The sequence below is a fragment of the Danio aesculapii genome, chromosome 12, assembly GCF_903798145.1.
Source record: "Danio aesculapii chromosome 12, fDanAes4.1, whole genome shotgun sequence".
Classification (NCBI taxonomy): domain Eukaryota; kingdom Metazoa; phylum Chordata; class Actinopteri; order Cypriniformes; family Danionidae; genus Danio; species Danio aesculapii.
Window position 1 is genome coordinate 30,199,194 of NC_079446.1, and position 22,745 is coordinate 30,221,938.

The 22,745-nt window shown below is 35.4% G+C and overlaps 1 protein-coding gene across 1 annotated transcript in view; it reads left to right on the top strand.

Annotated features, from left to right (window-relative positions):
• The first annotated feature begins 1,754 nt into the window (after positions 1-1,754).
• Positions 1,755-22,745, top strand: part of tbkbp1 (TBK1 binding protein 1) — a 92,878-nt gene continuing 71,887 nt past the window's right edge. Inside the window, exon 1 of the mRNA XM_056470055.1 lies at positions 1,755-1,960. The gene's annotated coding sequence lies outside the window, so the exon portion shown is untranslated. The remainder of the gene's footprint in view (positions 1,961-22,745) is intronic.

The window sequence follows — 22,745 nt, forward strand, 5'->3', positions numbered from 1 at the left end:
TTCTGTTTAGCACCATAAATGGTTCTGCTATTGTTTCAAGATGAAGAACTGAAGAGTTGGCATTGTTTAGAAGCATTTTTTCTGAAATAACATACCATTTGTTTGGGGAAATAAAATGTTATTTTATCATTATAATAAAACCAAGGTTGTTAAAACAGTTTATTTGAACCCTTAGTTTTAAAACCCATGGCTAAATTTATCAGACCAGTTGTAATTTTCCTATACACATTTGGGGTGTAAACTCCAAAGCTTTAAGACCTGGGGGCCTGGAGAGAATAAAACATGCCCAGTGGAAATTTCCTTCATGGTCAGACACGGGCCATTGATGTGCTGTTTTGTGCCCTGTTTGAATGGAACAGCTTCGAGCCAAATGTCAGACTCGCTTTCAGACCATTCCTATTCAATAGCTGTTTTCATAACAAATAATACCCGAATCCACATAATCAATTGAACTCACAATAAATCTACTGAAGTTACTTATGAATACACATTTTTTATCATTCTAAAACATGTATATTTTTAAAAGCTACAGAATTTCTGTCATTATTCTGTCATAATGTTTTATTTTTATTATATACCTAAATAAAAATACATACAATATACAATACACAAATAAACGCAAAAAATGTTGGTTTTATGTTGATATATGCATGTGTGTGTGTGTGTGTGTGTGTGTGTGTGTGTGTGTGTGTGTGTGTGTGTGTGTGTGTGTGTGTGTGTGTACATTTCTACAGACCACCAAGCAGCCCCCATGAGGCCCCCTGAGGGTCAACAGACTGCAGTCTGAAGTACTGTGCTTTAGATTATTTCGATATTTTTCACACCAAGAAAATGGTTCCTATAAAACACCCGACTAAAAGATTAATTGAGGAAATGCTTCTATATCAAATTCCCCATTGCATCAGCTTTTACATATAGTATTTCTGGTGAAATTGTGTATTAAATATGTATGCATATGGATTCTTTTTTTTCTAAAAATGTTGTTTAGTAATATCACTTATATTAATGTTGTTGACTGAAAATATGCCACAAATGCAGTTTTGCAGCTCTCATTCCTGTATTATATAGTATATATTCCAAGCTGACCATAATTTGTTCCTAAATACAGTGCTCAGCATAGAGTACACCCCATTTTAGAAAAATGAATATTTGTATCAATTTCTCAGTGAATATAGGCAATGTATTTTATTTAAACAAAACAGAGTTATTAAACAGATATATTTACTAAAATAATATTTTAGTCACCGAACATATTTAGAAATTGAAAGAGAATACAATTAAATTCAAGCTAAATATTGCAAAAAAAAAAATGTACAACTTACAACTAAATTATTATTATTTTTTTTTTGCTTCTCATGATTTTTCCTCTTTTAAAAATTTGTATTCAATATTTTTCCATAACATATAAATTCGGCTGTACTAATTTTTGGACCGTTATCCTAAGTTATTTTGTTAGATAAGCTTCAGATTTGGCTTCAGTACTGACTAATCTAATATATATGCACAAATATAATATTGTATGGCTTCCTATTAAAAATACGAATTTAAAAGAGAGATTTGTGAGGGGTGTACCTTTATATGCTGACCACTGTGGCATATTTATACACAATTGGTTTTAATTAGGTCAAATGAAAAACACAAACGTTTTAAATGGAAAATAACAGGTTAAATTACTATGATTTAAAACGAATGTTATTGTTTTTACCCATACCGCAAGCAGGACTCTTTAGGACCCGAAACAACCAGGAAGTAAAGCCCATCTGAGCAGGACATGAGGGTTGTCGGTGATGTTTTCTATTGAATCTTCAGCAGTGGCGCTCAAACTCCTCTCTCTCTCTCTGATCCCTCACTGAGCGCATCTGAACCAACAACAGCATCAGCCTCATCATCCTCCAGCACTTCTCTAGTGTCTGGCCCTTCACTGAAGACATGACGGCAGACGACGGATCTGTAAACCACTGTGAGTGCTCTTATTATTCACAGGATATGCATATTGCTTGTGTGTGGAATATTGCACTGCGGGTTACATCATTACGGGCTTTACAGTGGCAAACAGCGCACAGCCATGTTTTACAGAGCGCTTTACAAATGTCCGTGTAAATATAACGCAAGGCGACACGGGAAGCGTTGCGTGTTCGTTATGCACCCATATAGTCATCTTTAGCATTGCACAAATAGAATAAACACCGGATTGCTGGAACAAAAGGATGCGCTTGCGTGTTTGACATCAGCATCGCTTTGCTGCTGCAAGTGTGGATCGTCAAATGCTATAAAACTGCGCTGTAATTGATACGGTTTTATTCATCTGATATTAAATCATGGAAATTACTGTTTATGAAACCCCGTATTGCACGCGGTCTAGCTAATAAATTCATATTTGATTCCAATTATGACCAGTCTATGTGGAGAAACAGCAGCGGGTGATGTGGTTTGTCCCGTACTACACTATAAATAACTTTTTCCTCTCTGTAGAGCACCCGTGCATGAAGGATAATGCTCGAGATGACATTCCGACACTCACTTTTGTCCTTTACGAAAGAAAGAGTTTACATTATGATACGCTACAATTGATATAATCCAGAAAACTTAGAGGAATATATCGACGGCATCTAGGTTTGCAGTGTTGTGTAATGAAACACGACCGCATTATATTGAGCTGATGTGGCGAGTGATAGCTAATCTCACTTAATATAATTGTTTCGTGGTACTGAGATGTTCAAGACTGCAGCATTTGATTGTTTAATGGAGCTATTTTTAATAGTTATCTATAATAGAGCTGGGATGTGAATGTTTTTGTGCAGGTCTTCTGTCTGTTGTTATGTGGTTTAGCAGACGGTCATTTGTAACGATGCACTGGACAGCTCCAGGTGCTGAAGCGCTTTTTCAACAGGATAATAAATGAAACATTCAACTCCCATGAAATATAATGACACGCACGCAACTGCTGGAGCTTAGTTTTTTATTATTAGAGGTCTTACAGATCTTAATCCATTTGGAAATTTATTTTTTAAATGGTCAAAGAATGCAAAATAAATGGAAAATGGGAAACAAAACCCTTTGACTGCCCATCTACCAAACGGTTGACCATGTTTTTACTGTTTTATATAATGACTGTTAAAGTCATTTAAAGAACCACTGTTTTAAATAATGTCTTACACACACAACATTATTGGTTTGCAAAAAAAATTAAACAAACTTAATCCTGTTGCACTACTACCCTTGGTTTTATAGAAAAAAAAATAAATAAATAAAACAAGAAAACATGTTAAATGAGAATCTGAAAAATAAAGAATCTGAAAAAAACAAAGGTGATTTAGTATTCAAAAATGTTTTATTTTGAATATTTTTTCTATATAAATTGGTCTTTCACTTCATATTTTCAGATTTTTCAAAGTATATGTATTATTTCCAGTACTTTTATCATAAACCAACATATCAACCATTTGGTAGAGGCTGATATTTTAGAAATTATGGGATGTGTTGGAAAAAAATGCATTGAGTTTGTTAACTAGTGACATTAGGAGTTAAGAAATGCAATCCAAACATTGTTTTTCTTGGTAGGGTAGTTAAAGGGATAAAATGATATTAATATGTTATGACAATAATACTGAGCATAAATGCCTTATAAAATAATGTATAGTATAAAAGATATGCTTTTGGTAACTCTTCATTTGGCATCATCATTTTAACATAACAGTACATTCTAAATAATCACTTGCCATAATCATAAAGATAGCTTACAAGTCATTAACATAGGGTTCAAGGTACTACATTAATTCTGTATTCTCTAGATATTCTGTATTCTTTTTAAAATTAATTTAAATGACAGAAAATTCCAAGTACATTTTTTAATTAAGTACATGTACTCAATTAACATTACTCATTAGTTTAAAGTTATAATTAAACTCCAACATTGGTTTAATATAATTAAACTGGCACTGTGTGATATTTTACTTTCTACAACATTTTAATTTGGGGGAAAAGGGGTATTCATTATGATTATTGTATTATTTTTAGAGCTATTAATATTACAAAACAGCATGTCCAGTCTTGTTTTGGCCAAAACGTAAAATAAATCAAATATCAATTATAAATATTATAAGAATAGCAACATATCTACAAAAAAAAATTATTAATCTGTTCTAAAACATAATCAATGTATTTTTAAGTTCTGGAAACTAGCTGCTATAGTTGAACAAAACAAATGAATAGTCTAAAGTTTTAGTAAAGAGATACAATGTAATCCTGCAAGTTGTTTTTATAATAATATTATATATAGTTTTCTCTTCTAAAATCTTTTGCAATTTAGCAAAACAAAGAATGTCATACCACAATACTTCAGAGCCAGATTTGTTTTCAAAAAGCCGGACATTATGTGTTCTCAGTTGCATTGTGCATTGAAAAGCGATGTGTGATGGCTGACTGCATCATGCTTTAAAAATTCCTTGAACAGAAATATTGGCAGGAACCAACAGTGGACCTTCACAACTGCCCCATCTTTTCATTTTTCTCCTCTGTTTGGAGCCTTGACTTGATTATTGTGCACTTAATTAGCAGCACCGCCTTTTTTCCTGGTGGGAGACTGTCTGCGGGAGCTAATTTAAGGGTCTGACGTTGGGAGGTGAATCACGTTAGCCTCTCAGCTATTCCCAGTCACAAAGCACTTCTCATGTTGCCCGATGTTGCAACATGTAATTATGATTTATGCTGCTTTCAAATGGCTTTTGTAAGACCTGAAAAAATACAGTATTTGTTCTCTTATATGTCGCATTTTTATTTTATTCACCTTTAAGAAAATGCCCAGCTGTGAGCAGGTCAGAAGGTGTGTAAGATATGAATCAGGCTGGTGGAGAAAGAAGGAATTGGTGAATTTATGAAGAGGCTCATTTGTAAGTGTCAAGAGATGAGGTTTGCCACCCGTGTCTCATCATCAATGACTTACAGACACGACTGTTAGTCCTTACCTCATTTTGCTCATTTACTCTTCAAAATAAACATTCTTTTTGGCATTTATGGTTCCATGAAGAACTTTAAGGATTCATAGATCTTTTTTGAACGCATAAAAGATTTTTAATTAGTGGTGTAACGGATCACAAATCTCAGGGTTCGGATCACATTATGGTACTTTAGTCACAGATTGGACCATTTTTCAGATCAGCCAATACGGGGACAAATGTCATTTGCTTTCCAATTATTACAAAAACAGCACTACAAGACACTTTTGGTTTTAACAAACAGAACTTAGAACCTGTAATTAAATTTAAAAAAATTAAAATTAAAAATAAATAATCAGCTGAATAAAAATAAACTGTAAAATATTCAGTACTGTGAAAATTCATTGTAACTACTACTGTTACTGATAACTCTAATATGTATATTTAGTATAAAATGTATATTACAATTTTTAGTCTAATTTTTAATAAATAATCAGTTATTCACTGTCATTTTTGAAGAATTATTCAGTGGCATATTTTTGATGGCTGGTTGTCGCCACCTATTGGTTAAATAATGTAATTGCTGCCTACAACTTTCATTTTTGAGCATCGTTAAATGCACATGATGGTGATTTTAATCTTTACCATAAACATCAGTGATTTTATCTAAACTATAAACTGTTATCCTAGTACTAGTGTGTTATTTTGATCGTCAAGTATTATAGATTATTATTGATAGGTTTCTGCAGATTAAAAAAAGTATTTTAAGGAAGCTTAGATCAAATAACAGTTACCAAGCTTAAGGGATGATTCTAACTGATTGAGCTGTATAACCTACAACATAATATTATGATGCTAAGATGGGTTGCACTGGTCCATAACTTTAAACCGGGTCTCAATGATGCTGGTTTCAAGAGGTGGATAAACCAAGGTTTGACTGCTTTATGTATATTATTCTTTATTATTCAAAATACCTGTTTGCGGAGGTGGAAAGATTTTGCTTGGAAAAATCTAGTATGTTTTTTCATTACCCCCAAAATTAAAAGCAAACAATTATCCACACCTCAAACTTGGAGAATATGTGGGAAGGATGATGTAGAGCATCTCCATATTTTCTGGAGCAAAAATATTACCTTTCTGGAACGAGGTTTTATCGGAAATGGAAAAGATCTGAGGATACCATATAAATATATTAAATGTGGCTAGCAAGAGGAGTATTACCAGATACTGGTATAAGCATGACACCCCCTCTATTAGTGATTGGATTGAAATTGTGAAGGAAATAAGCAATTTGTAAGAATAGACATTTATTTCTAAAGGACTTATTTCTAAAACATTGGAAGAAATGGATTGATTATTGCATTGTTGACAACTGTTGAATGCATTGAATCTGGAACAAAGTAACCCCCCAAGGTTTGTTTTTTATTTACTTTTCATTATTTTTGTATTTGTTTATTATTTCATGTGCAATACAGCAAAATTGTATATTTTTGAATGTAAAATGTTCTGTTAAAAATTTTAAAAAAATCTTTTTTTAAGAAGTATTTACATCAATATAATTTAGGAGCTTATTTTTGTGTTTTAGGCAGCATTTGATTAATAAAAATGGCAAAAAAATAAAAACTCATTTTTAAGAGAGTGGAAGCAGATGGCACAATTTAGTATTGTTAAATATCATCGGCAAGCTAGCTAGAAGCACATTATTCGAAATAAATGATTCAGACAAGCTAAGAAATTTGTAGCTTTCAACTTGCATAAATTTTTCATTTTTCTTTTAAATCCAAATACAGTCAGCCAAGTGCAGTCAGAGTCCCATAGGCAAGTCTTGGCTGTCTTCTGTTGTACTGTTTGATACTAAAACAGCTTAACCTTGAGTATAACCAGACAAGATGCGATGAAATACCTACTATTTACACCTACTATTTTATGTTTTATTACGTTTTATTAAGTTTGTATTATGTACGTTTTTTTGAAAAGTGTTGCATGCTCTGCAAAAAAATGCAGGATTCCATGCAATCGATTTGCGTTGGGACAACATGAAGAAATGAATTTTAGTTATTAGTTTTTACAAATTCAAGTGGATTGAACATGAAACAAATGAGGTTCCCCAAAACAAAAACTCAGGAATTGTGTTGTTTCAGATCATTTTTAAAACTGTCCTCATTCACACTGATAGGCAAAAATTATTTAGCATGCCACTTTGTAAAGAAGCAATTAATGGCATATAGGCTGAACATGTAGACTGTGTAGATTCTTACCTTTCAAAACTGATTTTGAACAGACTTGTAAGGCAGCATAATGGATTAATGATCTGTAACAAAATAGAGAGAGCTTTAGTGATTACTAATGGAATCTTTAATAATTACTACTGTACAACATTAACTTCTCATTAGAAATACCATCAAAAGTAATAATAGGTTAGGTAAAATTCTAAATTTACACACAATTGATAACCAAGCTCTGCTTTCAGACATCTATTGTTTTAGCTCAACTGACAGAAATGGAACACACAGGATTATGAGATATCAAAGGCAGTGAAGGATACATCGATACTGGCTTCAACAATCGATCGGATTGGGATTCAGATGTGCCTTGATGCCTTCACCTTGGAATGCATTGTTTTAAAGACAGACGTTTCCAGCTTTCAGAATAAGGTTTTTATGAGCTCTTTTTTGTTGTTTACATGGAGATAACAGTATTATATTCAAATCTTGCACGTTGAGGCTCATTTTCAAATGTTTCTATTGTTAGACCTCGAAGATGCTGTTGTCATGTAAACGGATGACTTAAGTTTTTGCAACTGACCATGACAAATGACTATTGATGTGACATTTTGCTGATGCCTTTTTCTTTCCTCATGTCCAAATAAGCTGCATACTATATTGTAGGCAAAAAACAGAACATTAGTCAAGGAGTATTCATATTATTCATAATAAACATGCAAATTAACTACTTCTGGATCAAATTCTGAATTAGACACTTTTTTGACCCATGAGGCAAAGGGAGAAGATTTATGAATTATAGTAAAGTTATATAACTGATGTAGACAGTCAAATGACACTGACAGCATACTGTGGTAAATCCACATTTCCTTCACTCGGCAGCCATATTTGCAAAGCCTCCAGGCAGTTCATCCAAAACCAAGTCCTATCTAAATCCTGAAATCTCAAAAACTTGCAGTTCAATTACATAATTCAAATCAACAACAAAATCTGAAGTGACCTGTCCCATTACTTTTGCTGTTCTAATTACATTTAAAACATGTCATTTCCTGCTACTGTGCATGTGCATGTGCATGTAATTGTTTGATAAAAATATATTATGTTTACTTGTAATGGGCTATAGGCACAGCTAGTGTTCTTCAGCCAATGATAAACTTCTGGTGAAAGCTTAATGTGACTATTTTAAATTCTATAAGGTTCCTTTTACAGCATCGATGTTGTAATTTCATTAAAATACATTCAGTTAAACAGACTTAAACATTCATTTAGTTGTTCAATCGTCAAACCAGATGAAAGACCATGTAATCGCTAACGCCATCAGGATCAGCAGGCGAGTGCAGAAACTCCATTGAAAATACTGTGGTAAAATAAATTGTCATATTTTAAAGACATGGCGGGGCAAAATGGAATTTAATGCAGTGCTTCTTGTCCGATCTGAGACATATGGTATATCTAGTTTTAAAGAAGTCAAACTTTAAACGTGGCGATTTTATAATGGAAAGACAGTGCACCTGAAGCCCTGGGGCTGTGACTGGCTGAAAACTAAAAGTCCATGTGCACATACCCCATTGTTTCACATTATTTAGCCATTCTGAGTTAAATGTACTTAAAAAAATACCTTGCTTCTACATTTTGTTCTTCAAACTGTGTTAATGAGTTGTCCCACTTTTAATGCATTTCGACTGAAGTGATCAGTTTCATTATGTTTTGAAATAAAAAGGTGATTCTGAGTTTCACTGATTAAAAAAAACAATTAAAAGTGGAACAATTCTCCTTTAAGATCTTTCTCAGTAGGATTCAGTTCACTGAGCCACGAACAATACAGAACTAAGCACTTGAACATGCACACTTGTAATGCACTTACAAAGTACTTCAGCACCCCGTGGACAAATAATCATGATTCATGGCCAAACTAGTATGATTTCATTACATTCTCCGGTTCTTTCATACCTCCCATGAATAATTTAGGGAGACTTTATGTAAGGTACTTGCAGCCTGGCAAACTTTTGCATGTGGGCCTTAGCAACTCCATCAGATGGAATATTCATGAATGGCAGGGCAGGTCACGCAGACCCAAGCGAGGGTAAAACTGAAATAGAATGAGTCATTAAGCCCAAGGTGATGTGATGCTTCTTCTCCATCAGTCAGACTTTTGACAGATCCCGCAAAAGCTGTCAGAGGATTCCGTACCTTCCTGTCTTTTGTTCTTGATTCCTGTTTTTTTTAAGCAGCCCGAGGTCCCTCAGTACAGAACAGATGGTAAAATGTTCCTTTTGATCTTCTTTTCAGGTTTCTAGAGTTTGCTGGCTGTCGCATGAATCACAAGCGCATTTGTTTGAAGAAACAGTCTGTTTACATGTGCTGAGCATGAATTGGCAATAAATAGTCAATTTCTTTTTATAGTTATAGGGGCTTCCTTGCTAGCTGGTGCTTGTTATGGTCTGGCACTGAGTGAATCTGACCCATGGCCAGACTGATAAACTAAACTAAAAAACAAAACAAAACAAAAAATGCCACCAAGCCACCAACCCAAATGTGTCAGAGCCAGATGGTAACAGTTTTTTTTTTTTGCTTATTGGCTACAGAGGTGGATGTTATTTATAATGTATATATTTAGAGCTGCACGATTAATCTGGATTTAAACACATACACTCACTGGCCTTTTGCCTTCAGAACTTCCTTAATCCTTCGTGGCATAGATTCGACAAGATACTGGAAATATTCCTCAGAGATTTCGGTCCATATTGACATGATAGCATCACGCAGTTCTCTGATGGATTGGATTGCATTGAGTTCTGGTGAAGATGGGTACACAGGGGTCATAAAGGGATAGACATGGTCAGCAACAATACTAAGGTTGGATGTGGTGTTGACACGATTCTCAAGTGGTACTAATGGGCCCAAAGTGTGCCAAGAAAATATTTCCTACACCATTACACCTTCACCACCAGCCTGAACCGTTGATACAAGGCAGGATGGATCCATGCTTTCGTGTTGTGGATGCCAAATTCTGACCCTACCATCCCAATGTCGCAGCAGAAATCAAGAGTCATCAGACCAGGCAACGTTTTTCCAATCTTCTATTGTCCAATTTTGGTGAGCCTGTGTGAATTGTAGCCTCAGTTTCCTGTTCGTAGCTGACAGGAGTGGCATCCCATGTGGTCTTCTGCTACTGTAGCCCATCCACCTCAAGGTTCGATGTGTTGTGTGTTCAGAGATGCTCTTCTGCATACCTCACTTGTAACAAGCGGTTATTTGAGTTACTGTGGCCTTTTTATCAGCTCGAACCAGCCTGGCCATTCTCCTCTGACCTCTGGCATGAACAAGGCATTTGTGCCCACAGAACTGCCACTCACTGGATATCTTCTCTTTTTCGGACCATTCTCTGTAAACTCTAGAGATGGTTGTGTGTGAAATTCCCATATACTTATACCAATACTTAGACCAGTCCGTCTGGCACCAACAACCATGCCACGTTCAAAGTCACCTAAATCTCCTTTCTTCCCCATTCAGATGCTCGGTTTAAACTGCAGCAGATCATCTTGACCATGTCTACATGTATTGAGTTGCTGCCATGTGATTGGCTGATTAGAAATTTACATTAACGAGCAGTTGGACAGGTGTACCTAATAAAGTGGCCGGTGAGTATAAGTGTGGATTTGAGTCTAGAAATTGGCATGTATCTTTATGAAGTTTTAGTCTATCTTCATGATTTTCAGTTTTTAGTCATTTCAACCACACTTTTTGTGTTTCAGAAAGTCAAAATATCAATTTAAGTACTGATCAAGCAATCAAAATAAATTAGATAAATAGATTCAAAAATGCTGATTCATCCAGTACCGAACCAAGTGAAGTCTTTATCAGTGAATCCTCCATAATTTGCAGCTGCAGCCATATGTGATCTATAGCTAATAAACCATGTGGATGGATGATAACAGTCAAGTCATCTGAGTCAACCAGTAGGCGCAGAAGGCCCCCACTGGCCCAAATCTATCAGCTGATAATAACTGATAATGCCGATTTAATCGAGTGATAACATTCGAATCAGTTGGCAAGTCTTTACTTTAAAAAATAGGACATGGGCATGTACAACTATTTGAGCTGGTAAGTGTAATATGCTCTAATAAATGTAGCGACAATGCAATGATATTAACTTACAGTAAATGTTAATGATATTTTATGCATCCCTCATGAAAGAAATTAATGTAAACGATCATTTACTAAGTAGAAAATGGACTTTGTTTATATTTTGAATAATTATACCTGTTTTGGCTGAGAGTCTAAGTAATGTGTTGATGGGTCAGCAATACAAACAAAACCTTTAAAAATAACTGATGAATGCAAAAGCAATCTTTTTCAAGCAAAAGTACATGGGTCAACATTTGAAGTGGATAAAAACCCTGTCCTAAAATGATTTAACAATGCCCTTTCTTGTCTTAGGACAATTTTGACAATTTTTTTCATCCACTTCAAATATTGACTACTGTATATTTATGAATCTGTCGAAATCAATAAATCAATTGCTTTTTGTTGGCTAAAAACAACAATAACTATGTAATTTAAAGTCTAAATGGGTTGTTCCCACAAAAAGCTATATATCATATTTCATAAATGACTGAGCCATAGAAAATGTTAGCATGGGAAAAATCCCTAGTCAGGAAAATTCTTCTAGTCAAAAGTTAGGCAGTTTTATTCTGCAGTTTGAAGCTTTTTTTTAAAAAATTGATTGATTGCCGGATTGTCAAAGGCCCGGCTGCTTGGCAGGAAGCAGTTTTTTCTCATTTGTGAGTACTTCAACACATCAGAGTCAAGCACAGCGAGCCATTTTTCAAAGATGACATCTCCATCCTGCCCTCATCCTCATGCCGTCCCTGCGCTTTGCATTCATCACCATGTCACGACAGAGTCTGTGTCAACACACTCTGAATGCAGGTCAATAGCAAGGTTGCGGTCATCTGATGGAAACCCAAACCTTCCCCCACCATGCTGTTGCTGTGTAGGTAGTAATTTATCACGCAGGAACAGTCAAAGGATATTCAAAGTACTTTAAAATGACCTCTGGATGTGGCTGGGTGGACAGACAGGTGCCCTTTGTCTTCTACTTTTTAAAATGCTGACGCTCATGCGGATTTAACTCCCCCTCGCTTTCCATTTTATTCTCCTCGTTTTGTTATCTACCTGCCCATTTTGTCTTTCTCTGATAGTCCGCGTTTGTTGTGCTCTGTCATTTTCCCTCCACATCCCCAGTGTGTATTTCCGTTTATCTTACATAACTGGAATCAGAGGTGATGACCTTCACACTCCTCTATATGCGCTGCAGTCACTCTCTGGGAATTGCTGGCAATAAGCAAGCCGGAGGAACTGCTGTCTCCTGTTTGCTTGCTCATTTAAATCTGGCTTGGGGTGGTCTGAATAATATACCAGAGACAAAAACTAAATGCTGATCTTTAAGAAAATAAAAAAAAGATTATTTTCTGGAATATGGAATACTAAAAGAAACCACTTTGTAATCAGTCTCAAAAGGACAAAACAGTGCAAATAAATGTGTTTTATTTTATCATTTTATTTTTTTGCCTTTTTCTGAAGAAGAAATATTTTCTTCTGGCCAAGGCTGAATTCATTTGGCAAAAATACAGTGAAAATGGTATTTATATGAAATAGTTTTTCAATTTAAAAGAACTGTATTGCATTCCTGTGATGGCAGAGCTGAATTTTCAGCATTATTACGGCAGCTTTCTGTCACATAAACCTTCAGAAATCATTCTAATATGCTGATTTTAGGTATTATGTATTGTAATAATCAATGCCAAAACAATTCTGGTGCTTACGATATACAGTAAAAATAAAAAAAATAATTTGCTTAAATGTGGAATACATAGAGTCTCAACCACAAACAAATGCAGTGATGCAGTAACAATGATGTAATGAGGTCAAAGGTTTATTTTTATCGACTGATTTACAACAGCTTCAAATGGGGCTCGAATAATTGCAATCAATAACTGGAACTATCCATTTTAGAATATTCAATTTAACCAATTGAATATTTCACATTTTTTGCTTTAAAGGCACATTGTTGAATTGAATTTATATGTTGAATTTTATTAAATGGGATAGCCCCTTGAGATGAACCATCTCATTTTCGAGGGGGGTCCATAAGAGATACATAAATCAAACAGAGGACAACACATCATAACAAACATACAGTACAGCTGAACAAAACAAACAAACAGGCAAGCAAACAAGCAACATGCTTCACCTGAACCCCACAGTCTGAACCTATAAGCAAACGAAAACATATAACCAAAGGTACAAACAATTTGATATACAAATTAATAATAAGCATTTAAATTGGAACTGAAATTAATAACATTTACAAGTTCATCATCATTTTCTTTTCGGCTTAGTTTCTTTATTAATCTGGGGTCGCCACAGAAATATGAGCCACCACATTTACAAGTTGTTTTTTAAAAAAAGAAGTCTAAATGACTTAATTTATCTAAAAGAAGTAGGGAGATTATTCCAGTCAAAAGGAGCTTCGTATTGAAAGAATCTACTGCCACTTTCTGTTGTAATCGTTGGAACAAAAAAGTAATTCTGTTGCGTACGTCGAAGAGAATATGAGGTCTTTTCATACAGTATGAATGACTTTTTTATTTAAATATCCATAAACCACTACAATAGTGTTATACAGTATATTTTGCTGATTTATATACTAAAAGCTTCCCAAATGTTTCGAAGAATCTTAAAATCTATAGAAATAAGCCATTTTAACTAGTGACACAAAAAGTGTCTTGTGTCAATTTTCCTCAATTTTCAGTTTAGTTTAATAGAAAACATGGAAAAACCAAAGACACTTTAATATGTTGTGCATTTAATATGACTGCACAGAGCAGCATTATAACAGAACCCTAAAATGTATTTCGTGCTTTACGTGTACATCACGCTCATCTCTCCTCAGCAATACTTCAGTCATTTTTATGACTTTCAGCCTTGCTTTATACTACCCAAGTTTATTATAGTTAACGAAAACGTACAAGAAAAACGAAAACTAGAATTGAAAAACATTTTCATTAACTGAAATAAAAATAAAAACGAGAGTTTTTGAAAAAACTAGAACGAATTGAAACTGTAATGTGTACATACACAACTAACTGAAACTAGCTAAAACTACAGCAAAAATGTCTATTATTTTCATCTTTGTAAATGTATTTAATATCCTGTATGCCTTTTAGAAGTAAATCTATTTACTTTGCGTTGTCAGATGTTTAACCTAGACGGCACCTTGAAATCTGTAATCCTGATGCCATTGGTCAGATCCAGCTGGTTCTCCTCCAGTCAGTCCTCGCTGTTGCTCCTATGACAAAAGCAATGGCTGGACATGACAGCAGCACGGTGACAGCATTAAATACAACCCAAACAGACACTTAAAAGTATTAATTTAAGACATTTGTGCGAAATAATAGGTTTTATTTCCGTATTAGTAATCGCAATCGAAAATGAAGCGTTCTTTTTAATCAGATCTTCTAAGTGAACCAGTTGAACTAATTCACCAAATCGAACTGAATCGTTATTCAGCTATTAGAATAGTACACTGAGATCAGATTTGAGAAGCGGTGAACCGATAATGCTGTGCATGCATGATTCACTGAACTGAACACAAACAGACTTTGGCTGTCGTCTGTGACTGAACTAAACTTGAACTGCAGCATAAGTAAACCGGGGGCTTAAATGAGAAGATCTGGCAAAACGTATGTTTATTTCATAACAGAAAGTCATAATGGAATTTAAATAAGTGAATCATGCTTCAGCTGGGTTTCAAAACATAATAGTAAGAAATATTCTAAATCATGGTGAGGTCTTAACTGACTGAAATTATGATTGCTGACTACATATTTTTGATATGTTGAGTCCAAACTTGGGAAGATTGTCACAAATGATCCGGTTCACGTTAAATATCTAAACTTCCCATCACTACTGTGTATCTAACCTCAGAAGCAGCCTTGCGCACATATTTTACTTAAGGTTGCTATCCTGTGGGCTGTTGTATTTGAATTTGAGGATGGGTAGATGGTAGTGGTAGATGGTATTGTTCTTGTGTCAAAACAAAAATGTAGCCAGTCGTTGGTTGAGTTTTTATTATGCAGTCTTTATTCTGGTGATTTTGAATCTGCACCGAATAAATATTCTCATTTACAAAAAAACTACAAACAAAAAAACTAAAACGAACACTGAAACTAATAAAAACTCATTTAAAACTAAGCAATTTCAAAATATAAAAACTAATAAAAACTAGTAAATCTACCTTTAAAAACTAATAAAATTAACTGAATTTGAAAAAGTCAAAACGAAATAAAAACTAAAACTAATGAAAAATCCAAAACTATTATAACCTTGAAGCTACCATAATAATACATTTAGGATAATTTACCTCATCCATGAACATAATTTTTGCATGATGTAATGATGACAACTCTCACGATTCCACTAACAAAAAAAATCCACACTCGCTCTCTGCTTCATTAAAACATGTCTTTGTTTGTTGTGAATATGTGAAAATCCCCCTAGTGGTGAAAATTGCACATTGCGCTTTATTGATATATAGCCTAGTGGTTATGTTTCAAAAGGCATTAAGACTGGTCATGCATGTTAACCCATCCCAGTCCTTTATTTGTCTTTTTGTGTAGCATCGCAGGAGGTATGGATTAAGTTGTTGCTTATGTGACCTTTAAAACCCATTCAGACAAATTTCTCCACAATGCTTTTAAGGTTCAACAATATCTTTAGAAGCAGTTACTAAGTGTAACAAAGAGTTGCTTAGGATTGTTGCCCTCACTAATGCCATGTTGTGATTGCAATGTTCTACACGCATGCCCAAGCTTCTGATTTTCCAATTATCAGTGAAGAGCGACTGGTTAATGGGTTGCCTGTGCGAAAGTGATATTGTTCTGTGAAGCGATGGCTTCAGTAGCCCACACAAAGCACAAGACCTTAGCATGGAGGCGTAACGTAATATATCTATGTATCCATAAACGAGAAAAAGAGCGAGATGAGCAGGTGGGGGGGAGCCGGGACAGGGAGCGCAGGCTTATGAGACACACATTAGGGTGAAAAATGAATCTAGGGGAGGAAGTAACGAGATGAGAGGAGAGAGAAAATGGAGACGTAGAATGATGTGGAAGAACGAGAAAGGGAAAGACAGCGCGTGCTTGCTAGACATTGTGCTGGAAAATATTCTCGTCGTGTTTCTCTCTCAAGGAAAACCAGGTTACCCACTTGCATTGCTCTCGGTGCCGGACTGCTCTAATTCCCCCAAGGTGGCCCTAAAAATAACAGAGTCCACTTTTCCACTGCGTTTCCTCTGTGTTTCTTACTGCCCCTCTGGCAGTGTTCATTGTTGACAGAGATTCTATCAGGGGAACGGAGAATATTGCAACCACCTGCACATACAGAATTGTCACTAATAAAGCAGAGTTATTAGCAAGCCAGGCTTACTGGAAATCCTGTGGTGACATTTCTGCTAAGTATTATGTTGCTTCTTGCACACTTGAAAATGAAATGTCCATTCAGTGACTATCCGAAACAGTTAAATGTAGGGCTGCACGATATTGTAAAAATCTTCAATATACACTTTATTAGGTACACCTAACTAATACCGGGTTGGACCCCATTTTGCCTTAAAACTGCCTAATCCTTTGTGGCATGGATTCAACAAGGTACTGGAAAATTCCTCAGAGATTTTGGTCCTTATTGACATGATAGCATCACACAGTTGCTGCAGATTTGTCAGCTGCACATCCATGATGCGAATCTCCCGTTCCACCACATCCCAAAGGTGCTCTATTAGATTGAGCTCTGGTGACTGTGGAGGTCATTTGAGTACAGTGAACTCATAGTCATGTTCAAGAAACCAGTGTGAGATGATTTGCACTTTATGACATGGCGCGTTTCGTGCTGGAAGTAGCCATCGGAAGATGAGTACCCTGGGGTCACAAAGGTGGTTATGACCATGGTTAGCATCAATACTTAGGTAGGATGTGGCATTGGCACAATGCTCAAATGGTACTAATGGGCCCAAAGTGTGCCAAGAAAATATCCCCCGCACCAATACACCACCACCACCTGCCTGAACTATTGATACAAGGCAGGATGGAGCCATGCTTTCATGTTGTTGATGCCAAATTCTGACCCCAATATCCCAATGTTGCAGCAGAAATCGAGACTCATCAGACCAGGCAACCCAACAGGCAGTATTAACAAAAACAAATATTAAAATGCATTTGCTTATACGACCATGCCATGTTAGCTTGCTTCTATTAGTATCTGCTGATTTTAAAATATTTTTCAAATTAGAGTTAAATTACTTAACATATGGGCTACCAATGTAAATTTACATAAACGACCAACAGCTCCTGTATGCTGCAAAGTAAAATTGAGTGAAATTAGTATTTTGCCAATTGAATCTCAATTGACCCTAATCGTTGGTAAAATAATCAGCCTTTTAGCAAAGCCTGATATTTTCCTGCATGTTTGAAGCGGACTAAACTAAACCATCTGAGGCCAGATTTACTTAATAAACATTCCCTCGCCTAAACTCGCCACGAGTGAGATGGAGAAACTGAAAGTGCTAAATACATTTTTTTTTGTCTGAAAAAATATCTTTTTGAAACTAATTTTGTTTGGTATAATTTGCTGGTTATTTTATTGTATTTTTGTTGGTCAGTTATTGACAAAATAAACAAGAATATTTGAGGTGAAGTTCAAAACAAGGTCCGCTTATAGACCTATGCTTCAGCACACAATCTGACAATCAGGTCTGTTAAATAAAATGTTAATATATAAATGACAGATAAATGAAAATATTCACAGTTTCAGAGCAGCCTATATTAGGCTAAATCACTTTCTGTTAATGACAATTCATATGCGGCGGGCTGCCAGTTTCATTTATTCATTCATTTTCTTTTCGGCTTAGCCCGTTTATTAATTAACCTTTTAGTTTTTCGTGTATTGTTAATAAATAGTGTAGCAATATATAAACCATATCAACATTATTGAGATAACGTTAACCAATTTAACAGGAAGATCTCTGGAGAGCAAAAGCACGAAAAGAAGATGAAACTCGAGGCACAAGTTGTGAGATAATTCTCAAGTGAGCAGCCAGTGTTTTGAGAGTGCGCGAGAAGTTTCGTCCACGAACAGAGGAAAGCGGCGTGTGAGCAAAAAGATTTGCTCGCTCGTATTACATGAATGCGCTTACGACATTTGTCAGGGAAATAACGCCATAATAAGGTATTTTTAACATTCATTCAAAACGTACCTTTCTTTGTGCAACTTCAAGTGTCGAACAAAGTTGGAAGTTGTGGCATCTCCGCCCGCATGTTTTACATACTGCAATTTGTTTTTTGTTGACCACCTCGTAATTTTTATAGCCAAACAAAACTATCATGTATCATTTCGCAAACTGGCGTGTTCACGTAGTAGTCACGTTGGATGCTGTCGAATCAAAACAATCTACGGTACTTTGACTGGATGTCATGGCGAATGAGCGCATGCTCTCTGTCACACACACGCACACACATAATCAGAGATAGAGCGGTCCGTACTTTTTATCTTTTGGCATTTTACGGGAAGTAGCAAGTCTTTACAAGTCAATAGGCACAAGTCCAAGTGAAAGTCACGAGTCTTTTATGTTCAAGTCCAAGTCGAGTTGCAAGTCCTTTTATGTTTTGTCAAGTCGAGTCTAAGTTATCAAATTCATGACTCGAGTCCAAGTCACATGACTCGAGTCCACACCTCTGATGATGATGAAACCAGAGTGGACATTTCACTAAGACAATGAACCAAAACACAGCCAAGGAAAGTCTCAAATGCTTTCAGAGAAAATCAAGCTGTAGAATGGCCCAGCCAATCACCTGGCTTGAATCCAATATAAAATACAAAATAAAGATTAGTTTGGATAGATGAAACACACAAAACCATCAAAATGTTTACACTGTTGAAGTCTGCAAAAAAAAAAATCACACCTGAGCAATGAATGTGACTTCATTCTCCACATGAGAGGCGTCTTTAAGCTGTTGCAAATATCTATTTACCCTTTTCCTAAAATAAAACAATGGTTCATTCTCATAAGAGTGTCACCTGCATACGATACTTGACATGGTATTTTTTTTTAAATGTCTTTAATATTAATAGTGGACCACAGAAAACATGATTAAATTCAGAATATTTGAAATCAAAGTTGGTTTATATTTTGTTAAATTACATAATTAGCATTCCAGCATAGAAGAGCTTCACTTGCCAATGTGCTATTCTGACACTTTCCCCCGATAAAATAATATCTGGCACTGGCATATGCTTGCTATACAGTATGTCGTTCTATCTATATATGCATTAATGCATGAGTGGGTGTTTGTTTGTTTGTTTGCTTGCATGTACACGTGCATGAATTGCGAAAAGTTCGCAGTTCCCCAATCACCGCATGAGCTTTATCTTCTTGTGATCTTCATGTTTCCTGGAGTGTTGCACGATCAGACCCCCTCCTTCACACTCCTCCTTTCTCTCTGGGAGAAAATAAAAGCGGCAGAGCAGATGCTGATCTCCACATGCGTGTGACGTCAGAGGCCGCCTGCCAGTCTCTTGATTGTCTTGTAGACATTCATTGCGATGTGTTTGTCTCTGCAGGGTTCACTGGTGTGGGTGTAAGACTATACAACATCCCTATTGTAACACCTTTAGTTGATGGCTGTTAAATCAAAGCCAATTGTTTATTTCGTACCTCACATAATCCTCCGTTTCTCCCTGGAAACCTGATTTCCAGTGTGAATGTTTTGGAAGTGTTAAATGTCCTTGTCAAGGACACTTCAGAGCTTTCATTTCAGTAATGCAGCTATACATCAACTCACAGAGCGGAAAAAGTGACACACATATATGAAGAGAGTGCATTCAGCAAGAGCAAGCCAATGTTTTGTGATAATTCATTCCTGTGCTTGCGCCTCCTCTTTGCTGAAGTTGCTATGTGACGGAACAATGAACTAGAACACCTAGTGAACAGTGTTCAGGGTGTTGACTTCTCTTATCCAATTTGTTTCATTATTGAGTCACTGCCAGCTTTGGAAAAGGGAGCGTGCACATTATTTATGTGTGTCACTACTGAATATATTACATTCATTTTGAATAATGTGCACATAAGCTGTTGGGTCAATCTGTCTATCTGTCTGTCTATCACTTCTGCTCTGAACCTCTAAACTCTCACTGTTCTGCCACAAACCGTAGTAGCACAATTGCAACACATCTTCATTTGGATTACGTTTGGTACTGCTTTTGACATTCGCACTTGTCTGGAAATGTTTGTTTATATATATTCTAAAAATGTGTTATAATTAGGTTCGGAGGTAGAAGACTGATTATTGACTTAAAATAATATATTCTTAACCCTATATTCTTATTATAATCTCGTATTTCCTGCTAATTTTACTGCACTGTTTTTTTGTTTTTGTTTTACTCTAAAATGGTTATGCACTGGATTCCACACAATACATTTGTCTTGGGACAACATAAAGGAATTAGGATAACTTAATTATTTTTGTAAATTTAGGTGGATTGAACATAAAACAATTAGGTTGGAGCAAAAAAAAAACTAAGAATTGTGTTCATGCTTAATTTAACTTAGTAGTTTTAACAAGCTACTAATTAGAGCAAAATGTTTTTGTGTGTTAAGATTAGGGGTAGGGTTATGGGATGTAAAAAGTAAAATCTAATAATAATAAAATCATAGTAAAATGATGAAACTAGTTTAAATAATTTGATTACATTAGCCTGATTTGGGCTTGTTAAAGTTACAAGTACTGACTATAAAACAAACATAACAGCCTCTTATTATGTATAAATAGAGTTAAGTAACATTTACAGCTAAAATGTGCATTATTTTCAGACAGACAGACAGACAGACAGACAGACAGACAGACAGACAGACAGACATGTTTATGGAAATGTTTGTAGTTTGTTAAAGGCATAGATAGATAGATAGATAGATAGATAGATAGATAGATAGATAGATAGATAGATAGACAGACAGACAGACAGACAGACAGACAGACAGACAGACAGACAGACAGACAGACAGACATGTTTATGGAAATATTTGTAGTTTGTTAAAGGCATAAATTCTGATCCCACACTTTACTTTCCAGCGTTTTCCTTGATTCATTCCTCTTGTGAGTTTATGATTTTTCAGAAGCACTATTCTTGTCTTTAGGGGCAAAACTTTTTAATGAGGAACAAATTACAAAGTGCATCATTAGTGGCTTATGTAAAATGTTGTTTTTAGGATGTTTTGCTGAACTTTTAGTACGAGGGGAGGGCTGGGTTACAAACAGAAGAAAGATATAAGATAACTGATAAGGAGGAAATAAGATGGAAGTAGCCCTGGAGGCACAAAGGTGGAGACACCAGCAGTGCGAGTAAAACTATAGCCAGGAATAGGACGATGGGGAGAAAGAGAGAAAGGAGAGAGTGATATTTTGCTTTTTTTAATCTTTTTTCCCATCATCTATCTTCAATTACACCTACAGATGCAGCACCCACACCTGCTGTGCTTTCACTACACTCACCTTCCTTATTCATCCTGCTGCCATCAATGCATCATACACTAGTGGTCAAAAGATTGGGATCAGTAAGATTACTTAAAGGGTTAGTTCACCCAAAATTGAACATTCTGTTATTAGTTGCTCACCCTTATGTTGTTTCAATCCCCCTTGTTCATTTTAGATATAGTGTATTTTAGACAAATACAAGTTGAGATATTTTGAATGAAATCTGAGAGCTCTCTCATCTTTCATATACAGCACTGCACAATAGATGATAAAAGTCCAGAAAAGTATCCAAAAACCTTGTCAAACAAACTTCAGTGGTTTAACAGTAATCATATGAAACTCCAAGAACAATTTTGTGCACCAAAAAAGCTTTGTTAGGCAGGCAGTACAATGTATTGTCATTAGAGTCAGCAGTCAAATTAACAAGCATCATTTTACCCATAAATATTTATCCTAATCTGATGTGAAAGACAGGTGAACAAAGATGTTTATACAAAATTTTTGGCACATAAAATTGTTCTTAGAGCTTTGTATGTTTACAGTTGAACCCCTGAAGTCCATCAGAATGTTTTGACAATGATTCAGATTACTTTTCTGGACTTTAAACATCTGAGTAGACAATTTTAAGATGAACAAAGGTCTCGGGATTAAAATTGTTGTGTGAGGAAATAATATTAGAATTTTCATTTTTGGCCAAACAAAGTTTTAATGATTTTATAAGAAGACTATTCTGCTGACTAAGGCTGCATTTGTTTGATCAAATATACTATATAAACTGTAAAATTAGGAAATATTTTCTTATTAAATGCATTTTAAAATGTAATTTATTCCTGTCATTCAAAATGGAATGTTCACCATCGTAAATCCATCATACATCTTCAGTGTCACACGATCCAACAGCGATCTAATACATTAAAGGTGCAGTGGGTGATTGTCTTCAGAAAAATTTTGTTGTGTTGGTTGAAAGTCTTTTCCCATTCCAATAGTAATGATTAAAGTAA